Source organism: Bos indicus, chromosome 7 (genome assembly GCF_029378745.1).
Source record: "Bos indicus isolate NIAB-ARS_2022 breed Sahiwal x Tharparkar chromosome 7, NIAB-ARS_B.indTharparkar_mat_pri_1.0, whole genome shotgun sequence".
Lineage (NCBI taxonomy): Eukaryota > Metazoa > Chordata > Mammalia > Artiodactyla > Bovidae > Bos > Bos indicus.
Genome location: NC_091766.1, coordinates 91076736 through 91091472, shown reverse-complemented (window position 1 = coordinate 91091472; position 14737 = coordinate 91076736).

The window sequence follows — 14737 nt, the reverse complement described above, 5'->3', positions numbered from 1 at the left end:
AGCTGGGGGTGGGGTGGGGAGAGGATATATATGTAAGTAAGCAGGCAGACAGAATGGCAAATAGAAAAATATGTGTCTCTTCAGTGTCTGAGCATTTTGTACGTAGCCCCACCTCTCCACGTGTTTATAATGTTTCTCGGCACAAAATGACCAGGAAAAAACTCTCATGCAATAACAAACCTGCACTGAGTCCCGGTCTCAATAATTGCTCAGATTATAAAAGTCAAATTGAACGGAACCTGTTGATATGACTTGACAAACCTCATAAAGAAGAGTGTAAAAGTGACTGATACTGGGTTTTGGAAATGTTCATTTCCCTCTACATACAAACCAAGTGTTTCTTAGGACTCATGTGATATGCTGGAAACCTGGGAGTCATCTGAGTCATTAGCCCAGTGATCTGTTGTCTCCACCCACTCACTCTCCCTGCTCTTGCCACTTCCGGAGAATATCAATAACGCCTACTGTTTGTTGAGCCACAGTGCCTCCCAGGTGGCAGGCACTTTGCATCTGTTATCTCGTTTATTTCCAACCACAACCTTGTGAGGTCCGGCTGATGGCCCTCAGAAGGCTATCCACCGCTCCCGAAACCCACTTGCGGCAACCCTTCCCTCTTACCTGCTCAGAAGACTCATTGAGCCAGCTCTCAGAAATGCTGTGCGGAAACAAACACAATTTACGATCTGCACGGTGATCTCACACTTCCTCCCACACGTGATCCAAGAAAAGGTGCCAAACCAGACACAGGGAGTAGATTATCGTAGCAGAGAGAAAACAAGCCAAAATGTCACGAGTCCATTGGGTGCTGCTGTTGGTTCCTGACTCTGGTGTTCATAAGTTGGGCGATCTCAGTTAAGTCATTGCAACTCTCCAAGCCTATGAACCTCATATTCACTATTCACATCAGAATGACCACCATTTTAGTCATTTTTTTTTCTATTATTGTACCAGCAGCCTATATCAGACATGCTTAGGCAAAAGGTAAGATGACCAGAGTTATACAGGATTGTTGTTGGAAATGTAGCTGAATTTCTCCAGAATGTTGGACCAGAAATTACCATGTATTTAGGAACATGAACTACTCCTTTTGGAAGTAGACACTCCAAAACCCAGGAGAAAGCCTAAATTAAACCCTAATTTTGCCATTTAATTGTCTCATCACTTAAGTTGATTTGCTAATAGTGCTAAACATAGTCTGTGATCCAAGGTAGGCATTCAATAAATGGAAGCTGTTTTATCATGATTTTTATCATTGGGAATAATTCAATAACAATCAGTGATATACTTCCTTCACAGAGCTGTGATAATATATTTGAAAATCCATTAGGCCTGCCAAAGTAGGGGCTTCCCAGGTGGCTCAGTGGGTAAAGTGGATAAAGAATCCACCTGCAATGCAGGAGATGCAGGCAGATGTGAGTTCAATCCCCTGGAGGAGGGCATGGCAACCCATTCCTGTATTCTTGCCTAGAGAATTCCATGGACACAGAAGCCTGGTGGGCTACAGTCTATAGGATTGCAAAGATGGCCTTGGAGCCACTTACATCAGGATTGTATGGAATGGATTAATTGCAGTGAGTCTCTGTTTTGGCTAAGGAGAGGGAGGTTTTTGTTAAAACTGAAGTGACTGTGCATGCATGCAGAATTATGGGGCTTCCCTAGTGGCTCAGACAGCAAAGAATCTGCCCTCAATGTGAGAGACCTGGGTTCAATCCCTGGGTCAGGAAGATCCCCTGGAGAAGGGAATGGCAACTCCAATATACTTGCCTGGGATGTCCCATGGACAGAAGGAGCCTGGTGGGCTACAGTCCATGGAGTCACAAAAGTCAGACATGACTGAGCGATTATCGTCTCTACCATGCTGAAACAGTCTAGAGGAATTACTGAGTTCAGGCTCAGGAGGTAGTTTGCTTGACTTCCAATTCCAAATCTGCTACCTATTAGCTGTGTGACTTTAAGAACATAGTTACAGATTATGATAAGAAAATATTTGTTTAATGGTGAAGATTAAATGAGATAATGTGTATGAAATATTTAAACTGAGTCCTGGTGGTTACTAAATGTTCAGTAAGTACTAGTCATAAGATTTTTTGTTTTAAAAAATTTATGAGTTTGAGAATAAAAAAAATTCTAGATAAACTAAAAGGATAGGAAACCTGAAAGAAATCAAAACACAGTGTGTCAGCTATAACAAAGTGGGAAATGGGAAACAATATAATAATAATAATAATATATTATATATAATAATATAATATATTATATATAATAATAATAATATAATAATGGGAAAACCCAACCTAATTTTGCCCTAGTCTGTTCTTCTCGTACTTCATTGTCCCTTTTCTTCTTTCCAATGTCATCAAGAAAAAATAAATGAGTAAACTGACATCATTCAAATGGCTTAACATACTTTCTAGAGCAGCATCACTCAGTAACCTGTTGGAAATGTATATTCTCAGGCACCTCCCTGACTCACTGAATCAGAAGCTCTGGCTGTTCACAGGGCACGGGGCAGGGATAGCGTGCTGTTTGAACAACCTCCAAGAGACTCTGAGGCATGCTTACATGGGAGAACGCTGACTGCAAATTAGAAGCACTTGTGGAAATTAAAATATAGCTCTAAAAAAAAAATAATAAAAAAAATAAAATAAAATATAGCTCTATATTGATGTCAGGGCCCTGTCCTGAAACAACTGAATCAAACAACTGAGGATGAGACAGGACAGAAATATAGATACTTTTAAAAAGTAACAAAAACCTCCCTCCTTAGTCAAAAAAAGAATCACTGCAATTTAATCCATTCCACACAATCCTGATGTAAGTAACCAAGGCCATTACCAAAGGTGCCTCTGAAAAGCGTGAAGATGGAAGTGGAGTTGGTTTTTAAGCATCTCTAGCCCTCACCTGACCTGCCTCTTGAGAAACCTCTATGCAGGTCAGGAAGCAAGAGTTAGAACTGGACATGGAACAACAGACTGGTTCCAAATAGGAAAAGGAGTTCATCAAGGCTGTATATTGTCACCCTGCTTATTTAACTTATATGCAGAGTACATCATGAGAAACGCTGGGCTGGAAGAAGGACAAGCTGGAATCAAGATTGCTGGGAGAAATATCAATAACCTCAGATATGCAGATGACACCACCCTTATGGCAGAAAGTGAAGAGGAACTCAAAAGCCTCTTGATGAAAGTGAAAGAGGAGAGTGAAAAAGTTGGCTTAAAACTCAACATTCAGAAAACGAAGATCATGGCATCTGGTCCCATCACTTCATGGGAAATAGATGGGGAAACAGTGGAAACAGTGTCAGACTTTATTTTGGGGGGCTCCAAAATCACTGCAGATGGTGATTGCAGCCATGAAAGTAAAAGACGCTTACTCCTTGGAAGGAAAGTTATGACCAACCTAGAGAGCATATTCAAAAGCAGGGACATTACTTTGCCAACAAAGGTCCGTCTAGTCAAGGCTATGGTTTTTCCAGTGGTCATGTATGGATGTGAGGGTTGGACTGTGAAGAAAGCTGAGTGCCAAAGAATTGATGTTTCTGAACTGTGGTGTTGGAGAAGACTCTTGAGAGTCCCTTGGACTTCAAGGAGATCCAACTAGTCCATTCTAAACAAGATCAGCCCTGGGTGTTCATTGGAAGGAATGATGCTAAAGCTGAAACTCCAATACTTTGGCCACCTCATGCGAAGAGTTGACTCATTGGAAAAGACCCTGATGCTGGGAGGGATTGGGGGCGGAAGGAGAAGGGGACAACAGAGGATGAGATGGCTGGATGGCATCACCGACACGATGGACATGAGTTTGGGTAAACTCCAGGAGTTTGTGATGGACAGGGAGACCTGGAGTGCTGGGATTCATGGGGTCGCCAAGAGTCGGACACGACTGAGTGACTGAACTTAACTGAACAGAGTCCTCACACTACATCCTTTGGAGTAGGAAATGACAACCCACTCCAGTATCTTTGCTTGGGAAATCCCAAGGATAGAGGAGCCTGACAGACTTCGGTTCATGGACTGTCAAAGAGTCAGACACAACTGCTTGCAGATGCACAATCATATTATAGATATTATACTTTAATACGCTCAGATCTTCTCATCCCAGGGTAACACTTCCTCATGTGCATCTGATCCCATAAGGAAACCAGTTCTTAGATCTTTCATTCCTACTGATAGAAATCTCAATCAGCCCAGAACATTTAAGTGAAATTTTATACATAGCCAAATGAAATTTCAGACACTGGCCAAATGAAGTGCATAAGGGGACAGAGAGTCGGGGACACTTTCACTGTCTCACTTTAATTGCTGCTGCTGCTGCTAAGCCACCTCAGTCATGTCCGACTCTGTGCGACCCCATAGATGGCAGCCCACTAGGCTCCCCTGTCCCTGGGATTTTCCAGGCAAGAACACTGGAGTGGGTTGCCATTTCCTTCTCCAATGCATGAAAGTGAAAAGTGAAAGTGAAGTCGCTCAGTCGTGTCCGACTCTTAACGACCCCATGGACTGCAGCCCACCAGACTCCTCCATCCATGGGATTTTCCAGGCAAGAGTACTGGAGTGGGGTGCCACTGCATCACTTTAATTACACAACCTATTTTCTCAGCCACAGTGAATTATAGAGCATTGATCATTTATTATATTGCGTGGCATACCTTAATGAATACTAATTCATTTCAAGACTTTTTGGCAAACCCCAAGATGAACTGAACTAACTTGTATTGTTCTAAGAAAAGCCACTCGGCAGAACAGAGGTGCCAATTGGTACACTTAAGAGCAGTGAAAACACAACCTGCAAAGATATTTAGAGGCAGAAAAAGTGGAAGTGCATTCTAATATGGCCTAGAATGATAAAGTTTCTATTATGGCGTGTAACAAAAATGAAACCATTTTAAAATAATCATGTCAAAGGACCCACGTCTCCTGCTTTCAAAACAAATGTGCTGGCCTCCAGTCAACATTTGCAGGGCTTAGCAGCAGGAGGTCATTACCCTTTGACAATGTTCAGTTACACAGACATTATCTCCAATTAACAGGTTTTAACTACAAGGATTTCTCTTTTATTGAAAAGGGTGTTATTTTTTAAATAAATAACTACAGAAGTTTTCTCAGTCATCTTGTCTCATTGACTTGGATGATGACATTTACTCCTTTAAACCTCCGCATACACACACACAAAAACACATGCACCAACTCATCTGAGTCAATAGACTACTTGCACTGCCCTTGAATCTTTCTTAAAGCATGGTAGACATATATGTTAAATATTCTAATCTTTACATGGACAGTTCACAAAGACATCTTTCTCACCTCAGCAAAAAAGCAAAAAAAAAAAGAAAAACCAAAAAAACACTTCCCAATGTTGATGTAGCCAAGACATTCTGAATGCTTAAAATTTCCCAAATAAAGTACAAATGGAACATTTATCAATTGTAATGTATTATGTTTTCTGTCTCATTTCAAAAGGTATTACGGAATTCTGGATGATGGCCAGAAGCCCAGAAGAGAATTTTTAACACCTTCTCAATAGACACATTTATAGCTTTTAACTACACAGAGCGCTGGTCTTATCAGTGCATAGCAGGGAAATGATTAAAATATTGCAGGCAAATTTAAACTTGGTTGTCCTTAGGTGGAAATGAAGCATCATTCTGGGCTGAAACCTCCAATTATATAAGATAGGAAGTCACAGAAAGACATCAGATTCGTACACTGTCAGTCTACACGGCAGATGGTAGTGTCTGGCAGTGCCTTTTATATAACAGAAAATATTATTATAAAAATATCCACAGAAGACATTTTTAGTTCCTTGACATAATATGTGGGAAAATTAGAGATTTCTATAGAAATTAGAGGTTTAATACCCAACACTATGAAACAGTAATTTTCTTTGAAATCTATGCATTAACTATTCTGTCATTTCTTAGAGAACTTTTTATAGTTAAAAGTCATCTGGTATTTTCATCTCTCTCTCTCTCTCATTTTCTCTCTCCCCCTCCCTTTCTACCATCTATTTAGATTCAACCTAAATCTATATGTTTTTATACAACAGTCAAATCACACTATAGTGTGTTGTGGTGTGCTACAAATCACATTTTAGCCTTCTCCAATGTTATTACAAAAGAATTGCCTTTATCTCAAAGGGGATATTTCCTTATAGATGAGGTTTCTTGCAGGTAGAAGTCTCCTGAGACCTACACTTCTGAGTGGCATGTTCTTAAGCATATTGCATTATATGTCAGTACAATTAGCATATTCTTCCGGATTGTAAAAAGTAACAATGGCTGACAGCTCAATATGTAAGGAAATGGTCTGTACAACTATCTAAGAACTAGGAAACCCAGTCCTTGTATGGAACAAACAGGAATAGCAGGTTTTGAAACTATTCGTTTGAAAATGAATGGAGGAAGCTTAGATTCCCAGATGGATCGACCGTTCCTGTCTTATACTGAGACATCATGTTCAGTGTTGATACATTTCTGAGGACCAAAGGGAACCCAGGGGGTAGTTGAAAGAGAATGAATAGGAATGGAAATATCCTGGCCTGATTTTGGCAAAACACAGAAGATGTACCCATAGAGCAATGGTACAAAGATTTTCAAAGACTCTTACTATCTGCAGAAAGGTCCCTGTGTTCCCAGATATGTTCTACTGCAGCGGTGCATGCTCTTGAACCACCAAAGCACTGAGTCTGGATCTTCCCACCAGCACGCGCCTGGAAATGTGGTCAGTGAGCACCACTGCATAACTAAACACAGATTCAGGATGTGCAAAACCCACTGCTCGGTAGAAAACTATAAGGCAAAAGAGCCACAGCCCAAACCATGATTTTGGAGAATTTTATGAGGCCATCCTCTTAATTATACATCCTGGAAGAGTCATTCAAAGAACCGGAAGGGGAACTAGGGTGGCCTGGGGGACAGCAAGCCGTCTTAATTCCCTGGTGCAGACTTGTTATTTTGGTGTACTTGTTTAATTCAAAAGTAAATTCAGGGAGTAAAAATGCCCAAGATCATTTCTACAGCTAGCTCTTTGTCCTAAATCTCATATTTTTTAGGTAAAAATTATTGAAATTCAAAGATTTCCATTTCCAAGTAAAGCAGAAAAGGAAAGGAAAAGGAAAGTGAAGATGCTCAGTCGTGTCTGACTCTTTGTGACCCCACGGACTGCAGCCCATCAGGCTCCTCTGTCCATGGGATCCTCCAGGCAAGAGTACTGGAGTGGGTTGCCATTTCCTTCTCCAGGGGATCTTCCCAACCCAGGGGTTGAACCTGGGTCTCCCACATTGCAGGTAGACACTTTACCATCTGAGCCACCAGGGAAGTAAAGCCGGAGAATGAAAAAATATTAAAGTCAATCCTTGAAATTTTGAAAACAGTGGACAAAGACATAAGCAATATCATAACTGAACATAAATATATGTATACACATATATTTATATATACTCTCATCCTCTTTCTGCCTGTGGCCATAGCCTAGGGAAAGGACACAGCAGCTTGATCTCAAGGGCTCCTATTACTGTCACCATCACAGACATGCTATTCATTGCAATATTTCACACCCCTCACTCTCCACACATCCATGCATAAACCTGAGAAATCCCTGTGAATCAGAGAAGTCACGGAAAAGGGCCCAGATAGTCTCATCATTATTAACTTTAACGCGTAACTTTACAAATCAGTATAACACCACCACACATTGAGTAATTCATACACATTCTCCTGTGTGTGCTCAGTCGCTCAGTCATGCCCAACTCTTTGCAAGCCCACAGTTTGTAGCCCATCAGGCTCATCTGTCCAAGGGATTTCCCCTGGCAAATTTACCCACTGCTGTGGGTAGCTATTTCCTGCTCCAGAGAAACTTCCTGAGCCAAGAATCAAACCCATATCTCCTGCACACATGCTTCTACTTCAAACCAAAATACACACCCCAATTCCAAGTGTAACTTGATTCTAGTTACCAATATTGCCTCAAAATTTTTTTACTCTGGCAGAAGCCCTCTCACAGTAAGGACACTGGGACTAATTGACTTATATTTTTGTGCCACAATCCCTCGCCTTTGGAGACAAAGAAACATATTTCCATGAAATTCAGAGCCTTAAATACCCTGTATTTACATTGAAATTCCATTATTAGAAACACATTAGATTCTACTGGAGGTTTTCTTTTGTAGTACAAAGACTTCTGGGAAGTCTATCTTTTTAAAGTCCATACACTTTAGAGAGGTCATACACTTCTAGAATGACAGAAGAGAGTCAAGGTCTGTGTGGCCAAGGCGTAGATCATGGCATGACAAACACAAACATCTTGAATATATTGCCCGGAATTAATTCACATGAGTGGCTCCCTGTGGCAAGCAACTTCTGAGATAACAGATATGTGGGGGATTTTTCTTTTCCCTGAAATAACTAGAGGTTATCCTCAAAGACTGCCCTGGCCAATGCCAGTTAATCATTGGGATAGGTATAACTTTGGATTGATCATTCATTGACATCAATACTTTACTTCTTTCCTATTTCAACTAATATTTATAACATTTATTATACTACATATTATTATATGTAATAAGCATTGTGATAGATGCCAGATATAACACTGTACTCACCACAGGAGAGGAAAGTATAAAGTGTATCTGTAAGAAAAAGAAAAAGAAATACATATAAAAAACTGGATCTGTAGAAATAAGAATTCATTTCAAATGTTGGTCAATTCAGAAGTAATGAACTCATATTGCAATGGATTATTTCTGAAAATCATAGACCTCTTCAGTTCAGTTCAGTTCAGTCGCTCAGTCGTGTCCAACTCTTTGCGACCCCATGAATCGCAGCACGCCAGGCCTCCCTGTCCATCACCAACTCCCGGAGTTCACCCAAACTCATGTCCATCGTGTCGGTGATGCCATCCAGCCATCTCATCCTCTGTTGTTCCCTTCTCCTCCTGCCCCAAATCTCTCCCAGCATCAGGGTCTTTTCCATCAGAGTCAACTCTTCACATGAGGTGGCCAAAGTACTGGAGTTTCAGCTTCAACATCAGTCCTTCCAATGAACACCCAGAACTGGTCTCCTTTAGGATGGACTGGTTGCAGCTCCTTGCAGTCCAAGGGACTCTCAAGAGTCTTCTCCAACACCACCAAAAGCATCATTTCTATGGTGCTCAGCTTTCTTCAGAGTCCAACTCTCACATCCATACATGACCACTGGAAAAACCATAGCCTTGACTAGATGGACCTTTGTTGGCAAAGTAATGTCTCTGTTTTTGAATATGCTATCTAGGTTGGTCATAACTTCCTTCCAAGGAGTAAGCGTCTTTTAATTTCATGGCTGCAGTCACCATCTGCAGTGATTTTGGAGCCCAAAAAAATAAAGTCTGACACTGTTTCCACTGTTTCCCCATCTATTTCCAATGAAGTGATGGGACCAGATGCCATGATCTTCGTTTTCTGAAAGTTGAGTTTTAAGCCAACTTTTTCACTCCCCTCTTTCACTTTCATCAAGAGGCTTTTGAGTTCCTCTTCACTTTCTGCCATAAGGGTGGTGTCATCTGCATATCTGAGGTTATTGATATTTCTCCCAGCAATCTTGATTCCAGCTTGGGCTTCTTCCAGCCCAGTGTTTTTCATGATACTCTGCATATAAGTTAAATAAGCAGGGTGACAATATACAGCCTTGACGTACTCCTTTTCCTATTTGGAACCAGTCTGTTGTTCCATGTCCAGTTTTAACTCTTGCTTCCTGACCTGCATATAGGTTTCTCAAGAGGCAGGTCAGGTGGCCTGCGCTGGCGCAGGAGGGCCTAGAGGTGCTACTCCACATTTAAGATCAGGAGAGGTGGCAGTGAGGAGATACCCCTCATCCAAGGTAAGGAGCAGCGGCTGTGCTTTGCTGGAGCAGCCATGAAGAGATACCCCACGTCCAAGGTAAGAGAAACCCAAGTCAGACGGTACGTGTTGCAAGAGGGCATCAGAGGGCAGACACACTGACACCACAATCACTGAAAATTAGTCAATCTAATCACACTAGGACCACAGCCTTGTCTAACTCAATGAAACTAAGCCATGCCCTGTGGGGCCACCCAAGACGGGTGGGTCATGGTGGAGAGGGCTGACAGAATGTGGTCCACTGGAGAAGGGAGTGGCAAACCACTTCAGTATCCTTGCCTTGAGAACCCCATGAAGAGTATAGACCTCTTAGTTAACTAGATAGCCAGCTCAACATTCTTTTCCTTTGGGTAATTACATTTCTAAAATACGATGGACAGTTTGGTTTCTTAAGTTTGATATTCATACAAAGTATACTAGCCTAAAAATGAAATGAAATGGGCAACCACAGTATATGACTCTTTTTCCTGACGTACTCAAGAAGCACAGAAGGATCAGGGTTTTCCACAGGCTCCGGTTTGGTAAGATGTCCAGACAAGCTGGGAGTGTGGTCTCACAGTGGACTCATCTTCTGCAGTCCGTTGTTTCGTAAGAGTCATGGGCTCAAAGCACTTTGTGACTTGGGGAACAAAGAGACGTGAAACTCATTCCCAGTTTGAAATATAGATGACAAGCCGACAGGCACACACATCGTTAACAAAAAATCACACAAGTTCTTGTTAGTTGACAAGTACCAAGAGAGTGTAGGCTATAAAAACTAACTCTGGGTGGAGCATACATTCTATTCCCTGTACCATGAACCTCTCTGTTGGAGTCCGCAGGAATTCCCACTCATTTTCATACCAAACTCATAACACTTGTCTTACACGTTAAAAGCCAGACATTGTGGTTGGTTCATTAAGGTAAGTGCTATTTATGCATCTCTGTATAATCAGAATGTAGCATAATATACTGAATCACAAAGCATGAGAAAATAAATTCTTTTTTTTAAAGTGCTTCATTTAAGAACATACAGAACATAAAAGACTCTTTTGGTAATGCTGAGGAATACATTTTTTTGAGTTATTTAGTTGTAAGAATATGAGAGTTAACTAAAACAAATCTTATTCGAGAATGCATAAGAAAATGGGAAGTATAACTTACACCCTAATTTGTTCAGGAAATTTTGTACAAAAAACATGTAAATATTACTCTCTAGTTATCCATTGAAAGTCATATTAAGATAACTTTGTCCACAGAACTATTAAAGAGATAATGAAATGCAAATTTTATTTTACTAATAAATCATCTTGTAACTCAGTCTTATACAATCTAAATTAACGATTTAGTGTCAGAAGAATTGTCAGATATTTGGTGGTTGAATAAATGCTGAGCACACATATTCTTTCAAAATACAAACATAAGCCTATAACTGCATATTTAATTTCATTTTTAGGCAGTTATCCATTTTATAGTATCAAAGTTAAAAAATTTAAACTGTCCCTCACACTTTTTAGCAATGCAACTAACAAAACTGATGACAAATATATAGATAATATACAGATAGTGTCTTTATATATATAACATATATTGTGTGACGATGTGTGTGTGTGTATATATATATGTACATATTTGTATTTAAAGACACAGAGAGAGACAGGTATGACTATAAATTCACTGCAGTTGCAAGTGGAAAAAGAAATGGGAAATTCCAAAATGCAACATTCCCTTCTACATTCAAACAGCCAAATTCTACCATTTTTTTCTTTACAAAATTTCTAAAATCCATCTGTTCCATGATGAAATATACATTTTATCCTACTTTCAAACATACTAAATATTTCATTTCTTACATCATGGGCTCTTTGAATGCAGGGAAATGTTAAACATGTGTCTGGTCAGGCCAAAATTATGGAACGGGTAGAACGGGCCCTTCTCTTTCCGTCTCCTTATCTCAGTCTGCCTGTCACTTGCACCTCATCCCCTGATTGTCGACGCTTCAGGCTTCCGTATGGCTTCACAGAAAGCCCGTGTGCGCTCCCCTTCTAGGCTAACAGCCCCGAGTTGTTTGTATTTATTTCTCTTTCTAGATAGTCTTCTTATTGAACCCACTGATCGGATCTCAATTTATATAGACTGTAGCTTAAATCATCACACAAACTACAGTGAAATGTTAATAACTGCAAGGATGAAATCAACTCCTAGAGATATTTATATTTTAAATGTTGACTATTTCTCAATAAACAAAGTATTCATTTAACACTGCCTTGGCACCAGCTATGTAGCACTGGCTGAGTGAGACACAAAGATACATAACAGATTGTTCTTGTTCTTGAGGAGTTTAACACTGCTTGGGTTGGTGGAGATATCACTAATATGAAACACTTTGAGCTAAGTTGTCTCTCTCTGATTCCAATACCAATGGAATTTTCAGTTAGAAACATTCAGGGTGAGATGAAGTAAGTAGAAAAATCTTCAGGAAGGATCTGAGTCTTTAACAGAACCTTGAAGGATACCCCGGTTTGAAAAGGCAGAGCCAACGATTGAGGTTATTTTCAAAGCTGGAAAGAGCGTTGGGACTTCCCTGGTAGTCCAATGGTTAAGACTTCACCTTCCAAAGCAAGGGGTACAGGTTCAATTCCTGGTCAGGGATGTGAGCTGATCCCTGGTCAGCATGTGAGCTAAGAGTCCACATGCTTCACAGACAAAAAAAAAAAGAACAAAATGTAAAGCAGAAGCAATATTGTAACAAATTCAATAAAGACTTTAAAAATGGGCCACATTAAAAAAAAATTCTTAAAAAGCTAGAAAGAGCATGAAGAAAAGGACTGAGACAGGAAATAAAATAGTTTGTGCAACAGTACAACAGACACTTTGGAGGTTGGACTAATCGAATGGGATGTCTGCTAGCCAGCCAGATCAGCAGGCTCACCCCTTGGGGTAAAGCAGAGGAGGGCTGTACCTATGAGGAAAGTGTACCACAGGGCAGTGAAAAATAAATTCAGGTAGGTAGGGTGGAATGTTCCTCTTCTATTGCTGCTTTCCTTTCTGGAGGCCACAGAGCATACAATTTTTCCTTAATTTTCAGCTTCTAGATGCTGCCCTAGCTCTTTAGCCCACTGAAGATGCCTATAATGTAATCCTTGGAACCTGGAACTAGGCTACATACCTGGCAAATGGGACTGTACAGGTGTGCAGTAAGTTTGGAACCTTGATATAAAAATATTATTCCACATTAGCCAGCCAGGTCCAATATTACCACAAGGGTCCTTAAAATCAGTGAAATTTTCCTCAGTTTGGTTCAGTTCAGTTGCTCAGTCATGTCCAGCTCTTTGCGACCCCATGGACTGCAGCATGCCAGGCCTCCCTGTCCATCACTAACTCCCAGAGTTTACTCAAATTCATGTCTATTGAGTTGGTGATGCCATCCAACCTCTCATCCTCTGTTGTCCCCTTCTCCTGCCTTCAATCTTTCCCAGCATCAGGGTCTTTTCCAATGAGTCAGTTCTTCGCATCAGGTGGCCAAATTATTGGAGTTTCAGTTTCAGCATCAGTCCTTCCAATGAATATTCAGGACTGATTTCCTTTAGGAAATTTTCCTAGTTATGTACAAATGATATATGACCATAGAAAAAATGGTTAGATAAATGAAATATATTTGGCTGTGAAGTTAGAGGAAGGGAGCCAAGATCCAAGGAATGTGAGCAGTTTTTCTGCTCTGGAAAGGCAAATAAATGGACTGCCCCCTGAACGTGAAAGTGAAAGTGAAGTCACTCAGTCGTGGCCGACTCTTTGTGACCCCATGGACTGTAGCCTACCAGGCTCCCCTCTCCATGGGATTTTTCCAGGCAAGGGTACTGGATTGAGTTGCCATTTCTTTCTCCAGGGTGACTGTCCCCTAGAGCATTCCAAAAGGAACAGCAGCCCAGTCCAGTAACTGGAGTGTAGCCCAGAGAGACACGTGCCAGACTTCTGATCTACATAACTGTAAGATGACAAATCTGTGTTGTTTTTAACCAAAGAAAAGGATAAGCATACCTAAGTGCTGAAATGGAGCTTTTCTGGTGGCTCAGTGGTAAAGAATCCACCTGTGATCAGGAGATATGGGTTCAATCCCTGGGTCGGAAAGATCCTGGAGAATAAGAAATGGCAACTCGCTTCAGTATCCTTGCCTGGGAAATTCCATACATGGAAGAGCCTGGTGAGCTAGTCCGTGAGGTTGCAATGAGTCTCAAAGGACTTGGTGACTAAACAACAACAAGCAAAGTGCTGAAATGAATGAATATTCTCTACAAATTCTTGCTCTCCTATTTAACAACATTTGCCATCCCCAGTGTTACGAGCTAAGTAAGAGCCCAATAAATAATTGCATATTTATTTTCATTGATTCTGAACTGTGATTATTCTGAAGTCTTTCATACATTTATAGTGAAAATATCATAAAGGTATACATAACATTATCATAAAAAATAGAACCAACCTTGCAAAAATAAAATTTCTAAAACAAGAAAATCTTTCAGCAAGTCAGTCTTCAAATAAAACATATTTGATACTTATTTGCTTTTTTTATTACAAGGAAAATAAGATACAAAGAAAGTAAGCTACTTAAAATGTTAAAATTGGTGAGTGGCAAAACCGAGATCTGAACCAGCAAAATGCATTTGTTTTCTTAGATTTGGATAGAGTTCCTCCACCCTAGGAAAATCGTCCCCGGACTGTCTAATACATTTTACTCCCAAGTCATGCAGAAAAGAAAGGATGGGAAAGTGAAGGGAGCCAACACAGAGTGTTTTGCAAGTCTGGAGGATATGTATCAATATAAACTCAGAAGTGAAGCCACAGAGGTCAAGTCATCTTCGCCCTTTGTTACAAATGAAAGTATAAAAGT